We start from the raw sequence: 19,606 nt of genomic DNA on the forward strand, positions 1-19,606 counted from the left end.
TAGGTGGATTGAAACTGGGAGGAGGCTTGTCTTAGGAATTAATTAGGTGGCTTTTGATCCTCCCTAGGTAAGGAACAGGATGGGCTTGGGCCAGGGCAGTGGCACTGAGAATGTAAAGAGGAATTGACACAGGATTGGAGATCTACCAGACAGACTTTGAACTAAGTAGAAGTTCTTGGATATCGTAGGATATCAATGGGAATGGAAGTATCAGGAGAAGGACAAAGTTTAGAAAGAAATATTACGAGTTCCACTTTGAATTTGTTGAGCTTAATGTGCCATGACTTATTTAGGCAGAAAAATTCAACAGGCAGTTGGTAAAATGCTTCTGAGTTTTGGGAGACTGGCTGAGGCACAGAAATGTTATAGTAAAAATATATGTTCCTGTATCAGGGGGCTATGCATACCCCTACTGACTATGTGATATAACAACTTAGATGAAACATCCTTATATAATGTTCATTGTAAAAATAAAAAACAGACTGCATCTTGTCAAATGAATACAATTAATGGAGGAAAATTGGTAGTCCCCAAATTGAATTCTAATCTATAATATATTCTCATTTTATGTTGTCAGCTTTCAGACTGAAATGCAAGCATTTGACTTGGCATTTAATATTGCCACCCTAAATTTCATTATGTTTAGTAAATTTCTTTGGCATTTTTTAAGTGGGTTGCATCTATTTCAAAGAAACATATCAAAATATCAAGCATTGGAATCTCAGTCTAATATCAGGGTATTGAGGTTTGCATCTCAAAAATGCTAACAGTTGAGATAGGATCATCTGTATTTAATTTGGGGTTTAGCCACCTCTTTCCTGGCCCTGCGCCTGTGTTGTTCTGCCATTGCCTACTGATGATCTGCTGAAGCTAACAGAACATCAGGATATGTTTTACATTGGGCAACAGGAAGAATTCTGCACTTTTGGGTACTTTTGAATTGTTCACTAGCCTTAAAAAGGACAATTAAAAGAAGACATAGTGCTGAAAAAGAATGTACTTTTTGAAGATGACTTTAACCTTATAAATATGTTTCTCTTTTTCACTATTTTATTGCAAGGGGTTGTTTCAGGTCTTATATCAGTTAACTCTAACAAAAATGTATATGATTATTGCTTTTTTTCATGTGAGGGAACTGAAGATTGGAAAATTAAATTGTGATTTACTTAAAATAATTCAGCTAAAAAGTGAATAAACTGGCACACAAATGAAGGTCTCTTGAGTCCAAAATCATAGCTCTTTATATTATGCTACAGTTGTTCCTCAATCTTAAAAGCACAGTTGAAAGTTATAGAATAATGTTATCCTTCTCTGTTTCTTTGTCTATTGTCTGTGTTCCTCACTGGAAGGTAAGATCCCTGGGATCAGGGGCTTTGACTACATTGTTTACTGCTTCAGTCCCGGGGCTTAGAAACTTGCCTGGCACATAGTAGGTGCTTAGTATTTCTTGTATGAATAAATAAATAATACACACTTTAACAACGTCATTGCTTAGGTAGTGAATATTCATATTTCTAGGCACTTCACAGTATGTGACAGTGTCAGATGCAGCCCTTCAGGTTGACGCTATGAGGTGCATGCAGACTCTCATCAGGAGATAATTGGAGGCGTGCCCGCAGACTCTTCCTAAACCCATATGGGGGGGGGGAGGGGCCCTGTACAATATTCTAAACTGTGTTTGACTGCAGTCAAGGAATTATGACACGTGAGAGCTGCATGGCTGAAGATGGGCCCAGAGCAGTTAAAGAACTTACTCAAGTAAACTGCAGGGGGTAGAATATCAGAAAATGAACTTGGATCTTCTAAGAATAAGGCTGGTGAAGGTTTTTGGGTTGTTTTGGTATGTATGGCGTGGGAGAGGTAAGTAAGGGTACCTTCTTACTTTGCATTACAGATATGGCTGGGCAGAGTTACAGTCAACGATAACAGTTGTAGAATTTGGCAAATGTGCGTTTAGGTACAGCAATGCAAAATCATAGGTTTTTATCACTTACATTTCCAGGAGTCTCTTGAAGGTTTTTATTTGTTTGATTCCACACCGCCCCCCCACCCCAACCCTGCCATTTGTATCTGATTTTCTAAGTTTTCAGCTTCCTTAGTACACTTTTGGACTTAGACTGGAATTTCTCATCATTATAATAGTTAATCCTTTGTACAGTGATAATTTGAAAGAAACACTGACCAATTTAAAAATAATTGGCAGGAATTCTGGGAAGGACACTGCTCTGTACACCGTGCACCCTCCTGGGAGCTGTAGTCGTGGTCCTGAGGCAACTGGAGAGTGAGCGCGTTGTTTATTTGTCTCTTCAAATCTCAACTCGCAGAAAGGAGGGGGAATGAAAAAGACACTGAAGCCATGTGGCTGACAGGGTCTTGGTGCTCTGGCCGGGTGTCAGGCCTGTGCCTCTGAGGTGGGAGAGCTGAGTTCAGGACATTGGTCCACCAGAGACCTCCTGGCCCTACGAAATATCAAACAGCAAAAGCCCTCCCAGAGATCTCCATCTCAACGCTAAGACCCAGCTCCACTCAATGACCAGCAAGCTAGAGTGATGGATACCCCATGCCAAACAATTAGCAAGACAGGAACATAACCCCACCCATTAGCAGAGGGGCTGCCTAAAATCATAATGAGGTCACAGACACCCCAAAACACACCACTGGATGAGGTCCTGCCCACCAGAAAGAAAAGACCCAGCCTCATCCACCAGAACACAGGCACCAGTCCCCTCCACCAGGAAGCCTACACAACCCACTGAACCAACCTAAGCCACTGGGGGCAGACACCAAAAACAAAGGGAACTACGAACCTGCAGCCTGCAAAAAGAAGACCCCAAACACAGTAAGTTAAGCAAAATGACAAGACAGAGAAACACACAGCAGATGAAGGAGCAAGGTAAAAACCCACCAGACCAAACAAATGAAGAGGAAATAGGCAGTCTACCTGAAAAAGAATTCAGATTAATGATAGTAAACATGATCCAAAATCTTGGAAAGAGAATGGAGAAAATACAGGAAATGTTTAACAAGGACCTAGAAGATCAAAGAGCAAACAAACAATGATGAACAACACAATAAATGAAATTAAAAATTCTCTAGAAGGAATCAATAGCAGAATAACTGAGGCAGAAGAACGGATAAGTGACCTGGAAGATAAAATAATGGAAATAATTACTGCAGAGCAGAATAAAGAAAAAGAATGAAAAGAATTGAGGACAGTCTTAGAGACCTCTGGGACAACATTAAATGCACCAACATTTGAATTATAGGGGTCCCAGAAGAAGAAGAGAAAAAAAAAGGGACTGAGAAAATATTTGAAGAGATTATTGTTGAAAACTTCCATAATATGGGAAAGGAAATAGTCAAGTCCAGGAAGCACAAAGAGTCCCATACAGGATAAATCCAAGGAGAAATACGCCAAGACACATATTAACCAAACTATCAAAATTAAATACAAAGAAAAAATATTAAAAGCAGCAAGGGAAAAGCATCAAATAACATACAAGGGAATCCCCATAAGGTTAACAGCTGATCTTTCAGCAGAAACTCTGCAAGCCAGAAGGGAGAGGCAAGACATATTTAAAGTGATGAAAGGGAAAAACCTACAACCAAGATTACACTACCTTGCAAGGATCTCATTCAGATTCAACAGAGAGATAAAAACCTTTACAGACAAGCAAAAGCTAAGAGAATTCAGCACCACCAAACCAGCTTTACAACAAATGCCAAAGGAACTTCTCTACACAGGAAACACAAGAGAAGGAAAAGACCTACAATAACAAACCCAAAACAATTAAGAAAATGGTAATAGGAACATACATATCAATAACTACCTTAAATGTAAACAGGTTAAATGCTCCAAGCAAAAGACATAGACTGGCTGAATGCATACAAAAACAAGACCTGTATATATGCTGTCTGCAAGAGACCCACTTCAGACCTAGGGACACATGCAGACTGAAAGTGAGGGGATGGAAAGAGATATTCCATGCAAATGGAAATCAAAAGAAAGCTGGAGTAGCAATTCTCATATGAGACAAAATAGACTTTAAAATAAAGACTGTTATAAGAGACAAAGAAGGACACTACATAATGATCAAGGAATCAATCCAAGAAGATATAACAATTGTAAATATTTATGCACCCAAAATAGGAGTACCTCAATACATAAGGCAAATGTTAACAGCCATAAAAAGGGAAATCGACAGTAACACAATCATAGTAGGGGACTTTAACACCCCACTTTCACCAATGGACAGATCATCCAAAATGAAAATAAATAAGGAAATACAAGCTTTCAATGATACATTAAACAAGATGGACTTAATTGATATTTATAAGACAGTCCATCCAAAAACAACCAAATACACTTTTTTCTCAAGTGTTCATGGAACATTCCCCAGGATAGATCATATCTTCGGTCACAAATCAAGCCTTGGTATATTTAAGAAAATTGAAATTGTATCAAGTATCTTTTCTGATCACAACTCTATGAGACTAGATATCAATTATAGGAAAAAAATCTGTAAAAAATACAAACACATGGGGGCCAAACAATACACTACTTAATAACCCAGAGATCACTGAGGAAATCAAAGAGGAAGTCAAAAAATACCTAGAAACAAATGACAATGAAAACATGATGACCCAAAACATATGGGATGCAGCAAAAGCAGTTCTAAGAGGGAACTTTATAGCAATACAATCCTACCTTAAGAAACAAGAAACATCTCAAATAAACAACCTAAACTTACACCTAAAGCAATTAGTGGAAGAAGAATAAAAAACCCCCAAAGTTAGCAGAAGGAAAGAAGTCATAAAGATCAGATCAGAAGTAAATGAAAAAGAAATGAAGGAAACAATAGCAAAGATCAATAAAACTAAAAGCTGATTTTTGAGAAGATAAAAAAATTGATAAACCATTAGCCATACTCATCAAGAAAAAAAGGGAGAAGACTCAAATCAATAGAACTAGAAAGGAAAAAAGGAGAAATAACAACTGACACTGCAGAAATGCAAAAGATCATGAGAGATTACTACAAGCAACTATATGCCAATAAAATGGAAAACCTGGACGAAATGGACAAATTCTTAGAAAAGCACAACCTTCCAAGACTGAACCAGGAAGAAATAGAAAATATGAACAGACCAATCACAAGCACTGAAATTCAGACTGTGATTAAAAATCTTCCAAAAAACAAAAGCCCAGGACCAGATGGCTTCACAGGCAAATTCTATCAAACATTTAGAGAAGAGCTAACACCTATCCTTCTCAAATTCTTCCAAAATATAGCAGAGGGAGGAACGCTCCCAAACTCATTCGATGAGGCCACCATCACCCTGATACCAAAACCAGACAAGGATGTCAAAAAAAGAGAAGACTACAGGCCAATATCACTGATGAACATAGATGAAAAATTTCTCAACAAAATACTAGCAAACAGAATCCAACAGCCCATTAAAAGGATCATACACCATGATCAAGTGGGGTTTATCCCAGGAATGCAAGGATTCTTCAATATATGCAAATCAATCAATGTCATACACCATATTAACAAATTGAAGCAGAAAAACCAAATGATCATCTCAATAGATGCAAAAAAAAGGTTTAGACAAAATTCAACACCCATTTATGATAAAAACCCTCCAGAAAGTAGGCATAGAGGGAACTTACCTCAACATAATAAAGGTCATATATGACAAACTCACAGCCAACATCGTTCTTAATGGTGAAAAACTGAAACCATTTCCTCTAAGATCAGGAACAAGATAAGGTTGTCACTCTCACCACTATTATTCAACATAGTTTTGGAAGTTTTAGCCACAGCAATCAGAGAAGAAAAAGAAATAAAAGGAATCCAAATCAGAAAAGAAGTTAAGCTGTCACTGTTTGCAGATTACATGATACTACATATAGAGGACCTAAAGATACTTACAGAAAACTACTAGAGCTAATCAATGAATTTGGTAAAGTAGCAGGATACAAAATTAATGCACAGAAATCTCTTGCATTCCTATACACTAATGATGAAAAATCTAAAAAAGAAATTAAAGAAATACTCCCATTTACCATTGCAACTAAAAGAATAAAATATCTAGGAATAAACCTACCTAAGGAGACAAAAGACCTGTAAGCAGAAAACTATAAGACACTGATGAAAGAAATTAAAGATGATACAAAGAGATGGAGAGATATACCATGTTCTTGGATTGGAAGAATCAACATTGTGAAAATGACTATACTACCCAAAGCTATCTACAGATTCAATGCAATCCCTATCAAACTACCAGTGGCATTTTTCACAGAACTAGAATGAAAAATTTCACAATTTGTATGGAAACACAAATGACACCGAATAGCCAAAGCAATCTTGAGAAAGAAAAATGGAGCCCAAGGAATCAGGCTCCTGAACTTCAGACTATACTACAAAGCTACAGTCATCAAGACAGTATAGTACTGACACAAAAACAGAAATATTGATCAATGGAACAGGATAGAAAGCCCAGAGATAAACCCATGCAAATATGGTCACCTTATTTTTGATAAAGGAGGCAAGAATATACAATGGAGAAAAGAAAGCCTCTTCAATAAGCGGTGCTGGGAAAACTGGACAGCTATATGTAAAAGAATGAAATTAGAACATTCCCTAACACCATATAAAGAAGAAGTTCAAAATGGGTTAAAGACCTAAATGTAATGCCAGACACTTTTTAAAACTCTTAGAGGAAAACATAGGCAGAACACTCTTTGACATAAATCACAGCAAGATCCTTTTTGACCCACCTCCTAGAGAAATGGAAATAAAAACAAAAATAAACAAATGGGACCTAATGAAACTTAAAATCTTTTGCACAGCAAAGGAAACCATAAACAAGACAAAAAGACAACCCTCAGAATGGCAGAAAATATTTGCAAATGAAACAACTGACAAGGGATTAATCTCTAGTATTTACAAGCAGCTCATGCAGCTCAATATCAAAAAAACAAACAACTCAATCCAAAAATGGGCAGAAGACCTAAATAGACATTTCTCCAAAGAAGATATACAGATTGCCAACAAACACATGAAAGGATGCTCAACATCACTAATCATTAGAGAAAGGCAAATCAAAACTACAATGAGGTATCACCTCACACTGGTCAGAATGGCCATCATCAAAAAATCTACAAACAATAAATGCTGCCGAGGGTGTGGAGAAAAGGGAACCCTCTTGCACTGTTGGTGGGAATGTAAATTGATACAGCCACTATGGAGAACAGTATAGAGGTTCCTTAAAAAACTAAAAATAGAACTACCATATGACCCAGCAATCCAACTACTGGGCATATACCCTGAGAAAACCATAATTCAAAAAGAGTCATGTACCACAATGTTCATTGCAGCTCTGTTTACAATAGCCAGGACACGGAAGCAACCTAAGTGTCCATTGACAGATGAATGGACAACGAAGATGTGGCACATATACACAATGTAATATTACTCTGCCATAAAAAGAAATGAAACTGAGTTATTTGTAGTGAGGTGGATGGACCTAGAGTCTGTCATATAGAGTGAAGTAAGTCAGAAAGAGAAAAACAAATACCGTATGCTAACACATATATATGGAATCTAAAAAAGAAGTTTCTGAAGAACCTAGGGGCAGGACAGGAATAAAGAGACAGACATAGAGAATGGACTTGAGGACTCGGGAAAGGGGAAGGGTAGGCTGGGATGAAGTGAGAGAGTGGCATGGACATATATACACTACCAAATGTAAAATAGATAGCTAGTGGGAGGCAGCCACATAGCACAGGGAGACCAGCTCGGTTCTTTGTGACCACCTAGAAGGGTGGGATAGGGAGGGTGGGAGGGAGATGCAGGAGGGAGGAGATATTGTGATGTATGTGTATGTATAGCTGACTGACTTTGTTATAAAGCAGAAACTAACACACCATTGTGAAGCAATTATACTCCAATAAAGATGTAAAAAAACCCAAAATTGTCAAATTAAAAACTAAAAATTTGGTTTATAAGCTTACTGACCTTTTGACTTTGACATGTGGTTATAACTTGCATAGTAAGCACATTTTTCCCCCATTATCACATGCCAGCTATGGAATTAATAAACTGCCAAGAAAAAGCAGAAATTATTTTTCAATTTTAAATATTACTTATTACATAATGAGATTAGCAAACACCGACTTATTTGATTTCCTGAAAGAAATAACCACAACACATTACTGGCTGAATGTTCATATTTTTTGGAAGAAAATTATGTCTGAGAAGGGGAAATCTTTCAAATAATGTTCTTTTTTTCCATTATGAGCCATTTGAAAATGAAATAAAATATCTTTTCTTCAAAATTGACAGTTATGATCTTTAAAAATAGATATTATTGAAATAAGAATCATCAGTGGCAAGGATTGGGAGAACCAAAAGGAAGATTTGCAAGCTGGTAGTATTCACTCAAGTGTTTTCCAAAGTGTAAGAACAGAGCAAATGAAATATTGGAGAAATTGAGGATCCAAACTGGTCTGGTGAGAAAGATGTGAAAGTAAAATAAAGACTGATTCAAGGTATCACTTACCAGGTATCCAATTCTTATGCATGTTTTCATGGGCTACTGGAGGCTGAAACCCACCAATGAGAAGACATTGCTTGATTTATGTTTATTTGCTGTTCATCATTAACTAATAATTTTCTGATTACTATGGCAGTACCATACAATCTAAAGTCTTCAAGGAGGCTGGTATTAAGTGCTATCACACTAGGAGGACTTGATGCAGTTTTCCTAACCTTATAAACACTAAATTACTAAATCTAACAGAGCCTGGAGGGAACCCTTATTAATTAAAGTCTGATAAAATGGATTGAAAAACATAACTTTTTATCAAAAGCAAACTTGTCAAACTGAAGAAAGATATGAGGTGCTTCACACACCCACTATTATGGCCTCAAGATGCAAAGGCATGATCTATTCCTGTGGTTCTCAGCTGCTGACGATTTTGCCAACCATGCGAGTTTTGGCAATGTCTGCAGACATTTTCTTCTATTACAAGTGTGTAAGGATTGCTACTAGCTAGAGGCCAAAGCTGTTGCTGTACATCCTACAGCTCACAGAATATCCCCCTGTACAATAAAGAAGCTTGTAGCCCAAAACATCAATAGTGCTGATGCTTAGAAACCCTGGTCTATACTACCTAGAGGGTTGGATAGGAGTCTCTCTGCTGTCTTGTCCTCCCCTCCCCAACATTTATTTTAAAAATAATTTCATCATTTGTCCCAGTGAAGTATTTCTTGAAACATAAAGAGCTGTTGTGGCTGAAAATGCACAGGAGTCTTGGAGCTCCATTAGCTCTGCCTTCTATTGCACTTTGAGATGGTCCTTAAGGCTTTTAACCATAACTTCAGGGTTCTGAAGAATACAATTTAAAAACAGCCACTATGGAGAACAGTATGGAGGTTCCTTAAAAGACTAAAAATAGAACTACCATATGACCCAGCAATCCCACTCCTGGGCATATACCTGGAGAAAACCATAACTCAAAAAGAGACATGCACCCCAATGTTCATTGCAGCACTATTTACAATAGCCAGGTCGTGGAAGCAACATAAATGTCCATCAGCAGAGGAATGGACAAAGAAGATGTGGTACATATATACAATGGAATATTACTCAGCCATAAAAAAGAACAAAATAATGCCATTTGCAGCAACATGGATGTACCTAGAGACTGTCATACTGAGTGAAGTGTCAGACACAGAAAGACAAATGTCATATGATATTGCTTATATGTGGAATCGAATTTAAAAAAGGGTACAAATGAACTTATTTACAAAACAGAAGTAGAGTCACAGACGTAGAAAACAAACTTATGGTTACCAGGGATAAACTGGGAGATTGGGACTGACATATACACACTACTATATATAAAATAGTTAAGTAATAAGAACCTGCTGTATAGTCCAGGGAACTCTACTCAGTACTCTGTAATTGCCTATATGGGAAAAGAATCTTAAAACAAAAAAGAGTGTATATATGTATACGTATAACTGATTCACTTTGCTGTACACCGGAAACTAACAGAACATTGTAAATCAACTATACTTCAATAAAAATAAAAAAAAAAAAAGCACTGCTCTCTCACATGTGTACCATTATTTTACCACTCTTAAAATAACTGCACAAGGAGAAGAAGGAATCCTTGCAGTAGTGTGTATGTATGCCCCAGGTACAAGACCCTTGAGCAGATAGGAAGTATATTGGTAAAAGTGCATGCTGGGAATAACAATTGTCACAGTATCTTTTGGTGCTTGGCATGATGAGCATAGGAGAAAGTCCTTACTCAGCCTAGGACAGATACACAATATAAATGACTGCTAAGGACAGCTACATGTGTTCTGCTGTGGTTGAGGAACATATGTGAGTAGAGAATTCAAGCAACATCCAAGTGCAGAGTGAGTGGAGACAGTGGAAATGTCAGCATCTTCTCAAGGTCTAGATAGATTTTACTTCATTGGACAATTAATTTAAGTGGCTAAAATTTATTGAGTATTTACTATGTTACAGATATTATTCTAAATGCATACATTCCTTATATGCCCTTTTGGAATTTGAAAATGATATTAAAGATAATGTAAAAAAATTATTGTGTGAGCTATAAAAAACGTAATGAAGATGAACTTGCTCTAAAGGACATTAAAAGCTATTATAAGAAAAAAGAAATTAAAGCATGCAATGACCCAGCAATACATGAGATAGAGATACTAGAAATGAAGTAAAAAATGGGTGAATTTATTATGATAAATTTGGGATTTTAAATTAGTGAAGAAAAAGTAAATTATTTTGAAAAATACTGGGACAAATTAATAGCTATTTGAGAAAAACATTATGTTAAATTTTCTGCATCATCCCTTATATCAAAATAAATCACAAAAGTACAAAAATGTACATCTAAACAACGATAAAAGTATCAGAAGAAAATTTTAAATGTTATTACCATCTTGGAGTGGGGAAATCTTTCTGCCATTAAATGCAAAAGCTAAGCACAAGTGAACTTGGCTACTTAAAAATTAAATCCTTTTGCACAACAAATGTTACCATAGAAAATCAAATAACAATAAACTGAGAAAAACATTTGCATCACATATTTCAGAAAAAAAGAATTCTTTATATATCCCAAACTTTCCCAAATCAATTAGAAAATAAAGAACATCAAAATAAGAAGTAGGTAAAAATGCAAAACTACATAAAGGTATTCAATAATTACATAAAAATATGTTTAAACTCACTTATGATTAAATAAATACAATGAAACTACAATGGAAAACAAATATTTACCTATTAGTGAGGCAGATAATGAAAAGATCGCTAAGATGCATTATCAGTGAGGAGAAAGATGCACCTTCATATGCACTTTAGGGTTATGAATTGGTGTAACATTTTGGGATGGCAATTTGATAATACCCATAAACATTTAGACATACCTTTTGACCCAGCAGTTCTATGTTCAGGAATTTCTCCTACATGTAAATTCACTCCATGGCAGAAAAATACATGAAAAAGGATGTTAACAAAAGTATAGTTTGTGACAACAAATAGTTAAATACCATAAATACCAGACTGGTTAAAAACATTATGGCACATTTCTACAATGGAACAGCATGTAGTACTTGGGAAAACTGAAATATGTTCATGTTCTCTTGGTCTTTGTCTTGCGTAAATGCCTACAACAGCAGGCATCTTAATATTTATTGAGGTGAGTGGGTGACCTTCATTCTAAGTGTGGAGCAATGAGGATTGGCATGTAGCAATGATCCCAAGTATTTAGGGGGAAAAAAAGCCACACATACATATACATGCAACCACAGACAGTTTCCCAGAAAGAGAGAGAAGAAACCATTAGCAGTAGAGTCTTTTCTAGAGCAGACTGAGTACAAGAAAGGAGAGCCAGACCTACAGTGAGGTGAATGAGGCACCTAGGCTACAGGTTGGAGGAAGCACCCTGAGATTAAGTACCTCCTTAAATTTTGTGCCCAGGCATCTAACTCACTTCACCCTCCCCCTGACCTATGAGGGAGGGGACTTGACTTCCAGTTTTCTATTTTTCAATCCTGTTTGAGTTATTTGCCATGAGAAGGTAAATGTAATTTTGGAATTAAAAAAAAAAAGAAATTACTTGATAAAATTAGAATTTAAGAATAGAGATTTCATTCTATAAAAACTTCAATCCCTTATAAAGGGACTGAAGGTGACATTCAAGCACTTTAAAAACAGAATCGAGAACAACTATCATAAATATTGTTACAAAACTGATTTTAAATTTCAGTAAACATTATTGAAAGAGAGGTTATATTAAAAATGAAAATAATACAGCCTTATACCTTAAGATTACATTAATAAGTACTGAAAAATGTTGGGAGTGGTAATAAATTGGGCACTTATTTATCAGACAAATAAAAACAGATATAAAGTAGTGTTGGTATTTTAAATTTCAGAAAAAAATAGGATGCAGGTTAAAAAAAGAAAAAAAAAGGAAATTGAAGGTTCTTTTCTTTTAGTAAAGATAAAACCCATGCTGACAACGCCCATGAAGAACAGCAAAAGAAGAGTTTCAAAATTAATTAAACAAAAATTTTTAGATTTACAAGGAATAATAAACACTTTTTAGTAGAAAGCTTGACTATATCTCTGTTAGCCTCTGATGGGCCAAAATATATACATTCATACATATACAGATATACACATAAAACAAGAGATATAGGTACTTGGATAATATGTTAATAAAGTTTAAATGCATATTAAAACAATACTCAGTTTTTTCAACCATCTGTGGAACACTAAACCAGAAAAATAAAACTAACTGTAATCTAAGTAACAAAAGAAAATAGCAATAAAATCTCCATAGTAGGAACTATAAAGGCAAGGTTCTTTGACAACAATGCAGTAATATTAGAAATCATGTTCACAACCTTAGATAAAAGTAATTAGGGTTACTTTGAAATTAAAAAAGGATCCAACAAAAATTTTGTGCTAAAGACAAGTGCAAATCTACAAGTGCGGAGTACTTATAAAATAAGAAAAATGAGAACTCTAATTCTCAAAATTTGTTGATTGTGGCCAAAGCTGTTCTCAGAAGGAAAGATTTTGTGTTAAAAGCTTTCATTATTTTAAAAAACAGAAATAAAAAATAAATGACTAATCACAACTCAAGGAGTTTGGGAAAAACAAAACATACCTAAAAAGGCATAAAGAAGGATGTGGTGAAGAATAAAAATAAAAATAAAATTAATCAGAATCAGAATCAATTAAAAAATAAAATGGTAAGTGCTTTAAAACCAAATATCTTATGAATATAATTAAGGGAAAAGGTCAACACAAATTTTAAAAATAGGAATTAGATATTTGATATCACAAAAAAGTATAGAGGAAATATACTATGAAGATATTATATACTATTCTATGAAAATATATTAGAAAATTTCAGTGCAGTAGATATTTGAGAAAAATTTAACATTCAAATTGGCTCAAGAAATAAAAAGCATTATTTTCTCTTATCAGAAATAATCAAAATTTTTTTGTGAAAAGCTATGAGCCATGTAGTTTTACTGTTGAGAATTATGTCAAACTTTTTAAAAAAGATAGTCCAAATTCTACATAAAAACTTTTCTCAAATATGGAAAAAGCCAACTTTGATTTTTAAAGAGTCTTTTAAAGGTAGTATGAAAAAACTATACTGTATACTTTAAGAGAATGAAAAGAAAAGCCACAGATCAGGAAAAAAATATTTGCAAAGCATATCTGGTAAAGGACTTGTGTCCAAAATATACAAAGAACACTTAAAACAATAAGGAAACAGCCCAATTAAAAAGTGGACAAAATATTTGAACAGGGGCTTCCCTGGTGGCGCAGTGGTTGAGAATCTGCCTGCCAATGCAGGGGACACGGGTTCGAGCCCTGGTCTGGGAAGATCCCACATGCCACGGAGCAACTGGGCCCGTGAGCCACAATTACTGAGCCTGCGCGTCTGGAGCCTGTGCTCCGCAACAAGAGAGGCCGCGATGGTGAGAGGCCTGCGCACCGCGATGAAGAGTGGTCCCCACTTGCCGCAACTAGAGAAAGCCCTCGCACAGAAACGAAGACTCAACACAGTCATAAATAAATAAATAAAAGAACGTGAATTTCTTTAAAAAAAAAAAAGCAAACTGGGCTATTCATTTAAAAAAAAAAAAAAAAATTTGAACAGATACCTGACCAAAGAAGATATACAGATGGAAACTAAGCATATGAGAAGATGCTCAATATCATATGTTATTAGGAAATTGCAAATTAAAACAACTGAAATACTATTACATACGTACTAGAAAGGCCAAAATCCAAAACACTGACAACGCGAAATGCTGACAAGGATATAGAACAATAGGCACTGTCATTCACTGTTGGTGGTATAGCCACTTTGGTAAACAGTTTGACAGTTTCTTGCAAAGCTAAACATAGTCTTACCATATGATCCAGCAATCACGGTCCTAGATATATACCCAAATGAGTTGAAAACCTGTCCGCACAAAAACCTGTACACGGCTATTCATAGCAGATTTATACCATAACTGCCAAAACTTGGAAGCAACCAAGATGCTTCAATAGGTAAGTGGATAAATAAACTGTCGTACATCCAGACAATGGACTATCATTCAGCACTAAAAAGAAATGAGCTCTCAAGCCATGAAAAGACATGGAGGAACTTTAAATGCATATTACTAAGTGAAAGAAGCCACTCTGAAAAGGCTATGTACTACATGATTCCAACGATATGACATTCTGGAAAAGGCAAAACTATACAGACAGTAAAAAGATAAGTGGTTGCCAGAGGTTAAAGGAGATAGAGGGAGAGGGATGAGTACCTGGGGCACAGGGAATATTTAGGGCTCGATATTTGGATATCTGCTCTGATAACTGTTACGGTGGATACAAAACAGTACTTATTTGTCAAAATCCATAGAACTGAATGACAGCACAAAGAGTGATCCCTAATGTAAACTATGGACTTAGTTAATAATTTTTCAATTTGGTTTATTAATTGTAACAAACATAGCACATTAATGCAAGATGTTAATAACAAGGGAAGCCATGTAAGTATGGGGAGAAGAGGTATATGGAAAATATACTATCTGCTCAATTTTTCTGTAAACCTAAAACTTACCCAAGAAAATAAATTAATTTAAAAAGTTACATAAAATTCAATATCCAGTGTCCATAAATAAACTGTTATTGGCAAAGAGGAAAACTACATACATAGAAAGCACTCTCATAAGTAGAATTGCAGAAATCTCAAATAATAGATGAGCAAAACAAATTGGATGATCTATTGAAGAAATAATTCAAGAAGCATTTTTACCTGGAAGACATCTCAAAATGTATACACATAGCACACTGTATAACTTAATTTTATTCATAATAATAATTTCAACTGATGGCAAAACTGCATTTGGAAGGAAACACTGACATCCATTCCTGGTTAAGTCTCAAAGCAGCATTAGGAATAGGAGTATATTTCCCCCCAGATTAAAATATTAATATTAAATCAAGAGTCAACATCACACTAATGGTTTTTAATTAAGTGTGTTGCTAGTTTCAAGAGATTTCATAGTAGATATTTCTTGGGTGTCTTCCCAACTTATGATAATCTCCCCCTCTCTAGAAACAGTCCTTGAGACATAGGGATGAGCTTCCAAGTGTTATGTCTACCATCTGACCTTGACCATTGCTGACTGATGCAGTGGGGGACACCTGACCCTTCTATGGCTGATCAGGTTCCATCTCCAAGAATTTGAAATTTGGAATTGACAGAGACTGGGAAGTAGATGGAGCTCTGCTTTATTTACTGACAGTGTTTGACAGAGAGGCTTCCAGAATTCTTTAGTCTTCCTTTCCTGAGTCTTGGCTTTCAACCATTCCTTGGATTCTAGTATACTCCTATATCTGCTTAAATGTGTGAGATTTGTTTTTGTGGCTTGCAAACAACAACAGAAAGCCTCCGGTAACTCAGACACTAATAGGTGTTTGATGGTGAAAATGGAGAGGTGTTGATCAGTGGACAATTTGTGTGGGAACTTAAACAAACTTACAGAGCTGTCCTTATTTTGGAACTTCTCAGAGTCAATAAAATGTCACATTGTGAGTCTCTAGGAGAAATCTGTGGTATGCAATTTCTCAGCCTTATTCGACCACAGAAAATTTTATATTTTGGAAGATACTTTAAAAAGACTAGTGTGCTACAGAACATACTTTGGGAAATACTTCCCTAGTGGTATTCTCAATAAACCAGCATGGTCATCCTCATGACTTCATATGGCTCTGGAAAGTCTTGGCCAATTCATGGAATACCTGTAACAATCTACTGGTAGCTGTAATGAGGAGGAAATCCATCCACAATAGCAGCAGCAGCAGCAACACAAATAAAAGAATAAGATCCCTCAGATTTCTTTTTAATCCAAGTTGGTGAATTTCTTGAGGGAAGCACTTATTCACTACTGTGCCCCTGGAAGAGTATCTGGCTCACAAGAAACAAACAAATGAGTAAGTAGTGTGTCCTCTATAATTAAATAAGTAGATATTTCCTTTTAATTTCCTTGAGATTAAGATAGTTTCTGGTTATTGTCGACTGTTTAAATCATATTATTCTGGAAAATACAATAAAATTTGAGGAGCTTGGTCATAGATCAGGCAGTTTTAATCATATAATTTCTTATCTTAGAAAGTTGTGTTATAAAGCAGGAATCATACAAAAAGAATATTCATCCAGTCACATTGCCACTGCTGCTTTTCTTGCTTTTGTCACCACCAGTGAAAAGAGGAAGAATGAATTGCTACTCCAATGACTGAGTACCTTAGCATCCCAGACTTCTCCCTTTTCTCTCTCCTACACTCTCTCTCTACTCCATTGAACTGGATGCATTGTTTTGTCACAGAATTACCTGCTTTTCTGAAGATTCTCATTCATTCACAAAATTGTTATAGCTGTAATTAAGGAGAACATAAATCTGCACAGCCTGACCATTCTAGATTTTAGTGGGGCTTGGCTCCTGACTGATGCTGAGTCAAGTTTCCCTTCCTTCTCTGGGAAAAAAAAGAGAAGGACTTGGGGAAAAAAGAGAAGGGGAAAGGGAGGGAAGGAGAGAGGGAGGAAGAGAGAGAGGAAGAGGGAGAGGGAGGGAAAGGGGGAGAGGAAGAGAGAGAAAAGTGTGTCTGGAGAAACAGAGAGCCTGTTTTGTTGGAAGAGAATAATGATGCACTGAGAAAAATACAGTAATGATATAGAGCGGGACGTCTGATAGTGTTCAAGGGTTTGATTATTCCTGGGATGCAGACATATTCCTTTCTTTAGTTCTGGGAGACCCCTCAGTGTTTTTATAATAAAGCTTCAAATTGGATAGCCATAACTTGCAACTAGAGTCTTGGACAATGCGCTTAAACTATCACTTGGAGAAAATTACACTTACCTAGCAAGGTTATTCTGTTCATCTGAGGGAGTCTATAAATAGATTAGAAAAACAGCAAGGAGAAATCATAGATGTTTTGGATTTTGAAGGGACCTTCAAGAGCCAAAGTCTGGAGAGATAAAGTGATTTGGCCAATTACCAACATCAGCTTGCCAAACAGTCTGGTTCTTAATGCTCTTTACTCTGTATTGCATTGCTCGATTTCTGGTTTCATTTCCTTTCTGTTGGCTAGCTCATTCTTTGGTCCTGTGTCTTTGGCCCGCTGTTCTGCTGATTCTCACATTCATTTCACATATTCCATTTCCTTGGCCCTGCATTCAACCATTAACTTCAAGTTAAAATTACTTTCTTCGTGTACCCTGGACTCAGGCACAACAGCTTTCTAATTGCTCTCTCTTCTTTACTGGGTAAAAGTCAACCTAATGAGCTTCCATAAAAGGAATTTCCAATTTCTAATAGTTGCATTAGTTTGACCTCAGTACTGTGACCACAGCACAAGGTAAGATGTGAGAGATAAGCTCAACACAATGGGATGTTATTTAAACATTTATAGGAATTGTGGCTCTGTTGACAGAAAGAATATGAAAAAAAATCAGAAATAGAATGAAACCTTGAATATCAGTCAACCTGGGTGGGTGCTGCAAACTTAAATCAGGCTACAAAACTAGGCAACATGACATCTGAATCTAAGGCCATCCACATTTAAAAGACATGAACCTCAGAAGGAACCCTCAGAAGTCTAGACTTGGCTTAGCATTGAACGAGAGGTTCTAATCATGAGAACGTCCTGGGTATTTGTAGTCCACAACCTATGTTATGGGTCGAATTGTGCCCAAATTCATAGCTAAAGCTCCACCCCGCCCCCACCCCCGGTACCTCAGAATGTGACTGTACTTTGAGAAAGGGTGTTTAAAGAGGTAACTGAGTTAAAATGACATCATTATGGTGGACTCTAATACAATCTGACTGTTGTTCTCACAAGCATAAGAAATTTTGACACATAGACAGACACCAGGGACGCCTGCACAGAGGAAAGACCATGCAAAGAACAGCAAAAGCATGCCATCTGCAAGCCAAGGAGAGAGGCCTCAAAAGAAACTAAACTTGTTGATATCTTGATCTTGGACTTACAGTCTCCAGAAGTGTCAGAACATAAATTTCTGTTGTTTAAGCCACCCAGTCTGTGGTATTTTGTTATGGCAGCCCTAGCAAACAAAAACATCCCATAACCCAACTCAAATCTCTGTTCAGTATTTACTGTCATTAAATTCAGTTCAGAAGGGAAAGTAAAAATTACTTGTGATTACATAATTAATTTTTGTGTCTTAAACCATGGGACTAAATATAGGAATAATCTGTAAATATACAAAGTATTTTAAATATTTGAAATACCTACACTTAAAAATATTTAAAATAGTTAAAACATTTAAGAAACACTGGCATATTAGAGGATAGAGTATTTAATAGGTAAGCATTATTTTTCCAGTTTAAAATATATACAAAACGGAAACAGACTCACATAGAAAACAAATTCAGTAAGTCCCCTACACACAAACAAGTTCCGTTCCGAGAGTGCGTTTTTAAGTCCAACAAAGTTAGTCTAGGTACCCAACCAACACAACTGGCTATATATTACTGTACTGTAATAGGTTTATAATACTTTTCATACAAATAATACATAAAAAACAAACAAACACAAAAAGTAAAGAAAACATTTTCAATCTCACAGTACAGTACCTTGAAAAGTACAGTAGTACAGTACAACAGCTGGCACACAGGGGCTGGCATCGAGTGAACAGGCAAGAAGACTTACTGACTGGAGGAGAGAGAGTTGGTGGGAGATGGTAGAGCTGAAGGATCATCAGCAATAGGAGACAGAGGGCAACCTGCAATTTCACTCATGCCTGACGTTGATGGCACAGGTTCTGGTTCCTTGCGGGATTCTATTCTTTCTACTCTCTTGAAAAAATGACCCAGTGATGTCTGGATAGTACATCTTTTTTTCTCATCATAGATGACATGGTAGCACTGGATTGCATTCTGAACCTTGCAGAAGGTCGCATTGCTTCAACCTTTGTGTACCATTCTACTTTCGGTTCCTGTGCCTCAAAAACTGACAGTGCCTCCTC

The sequence above is a fragment of the Balaenoptera musculus genome, chromosome 5 (assembly GCF_009873245.2).
Source record: "Balaenoptera musculus isolate JJ_BM4_2016_0621 chromosome 5, mBalMus1.pri.v3, whole genome shotgun sequence".
NCBI classification, from domain to species: domain Eukaryota; kingdom Metazoa; phylum Chordata; class Mammalia; order Artiodactyla; family Balaenopteridae; genus Balaenoptera; species Balaenoptera musculus.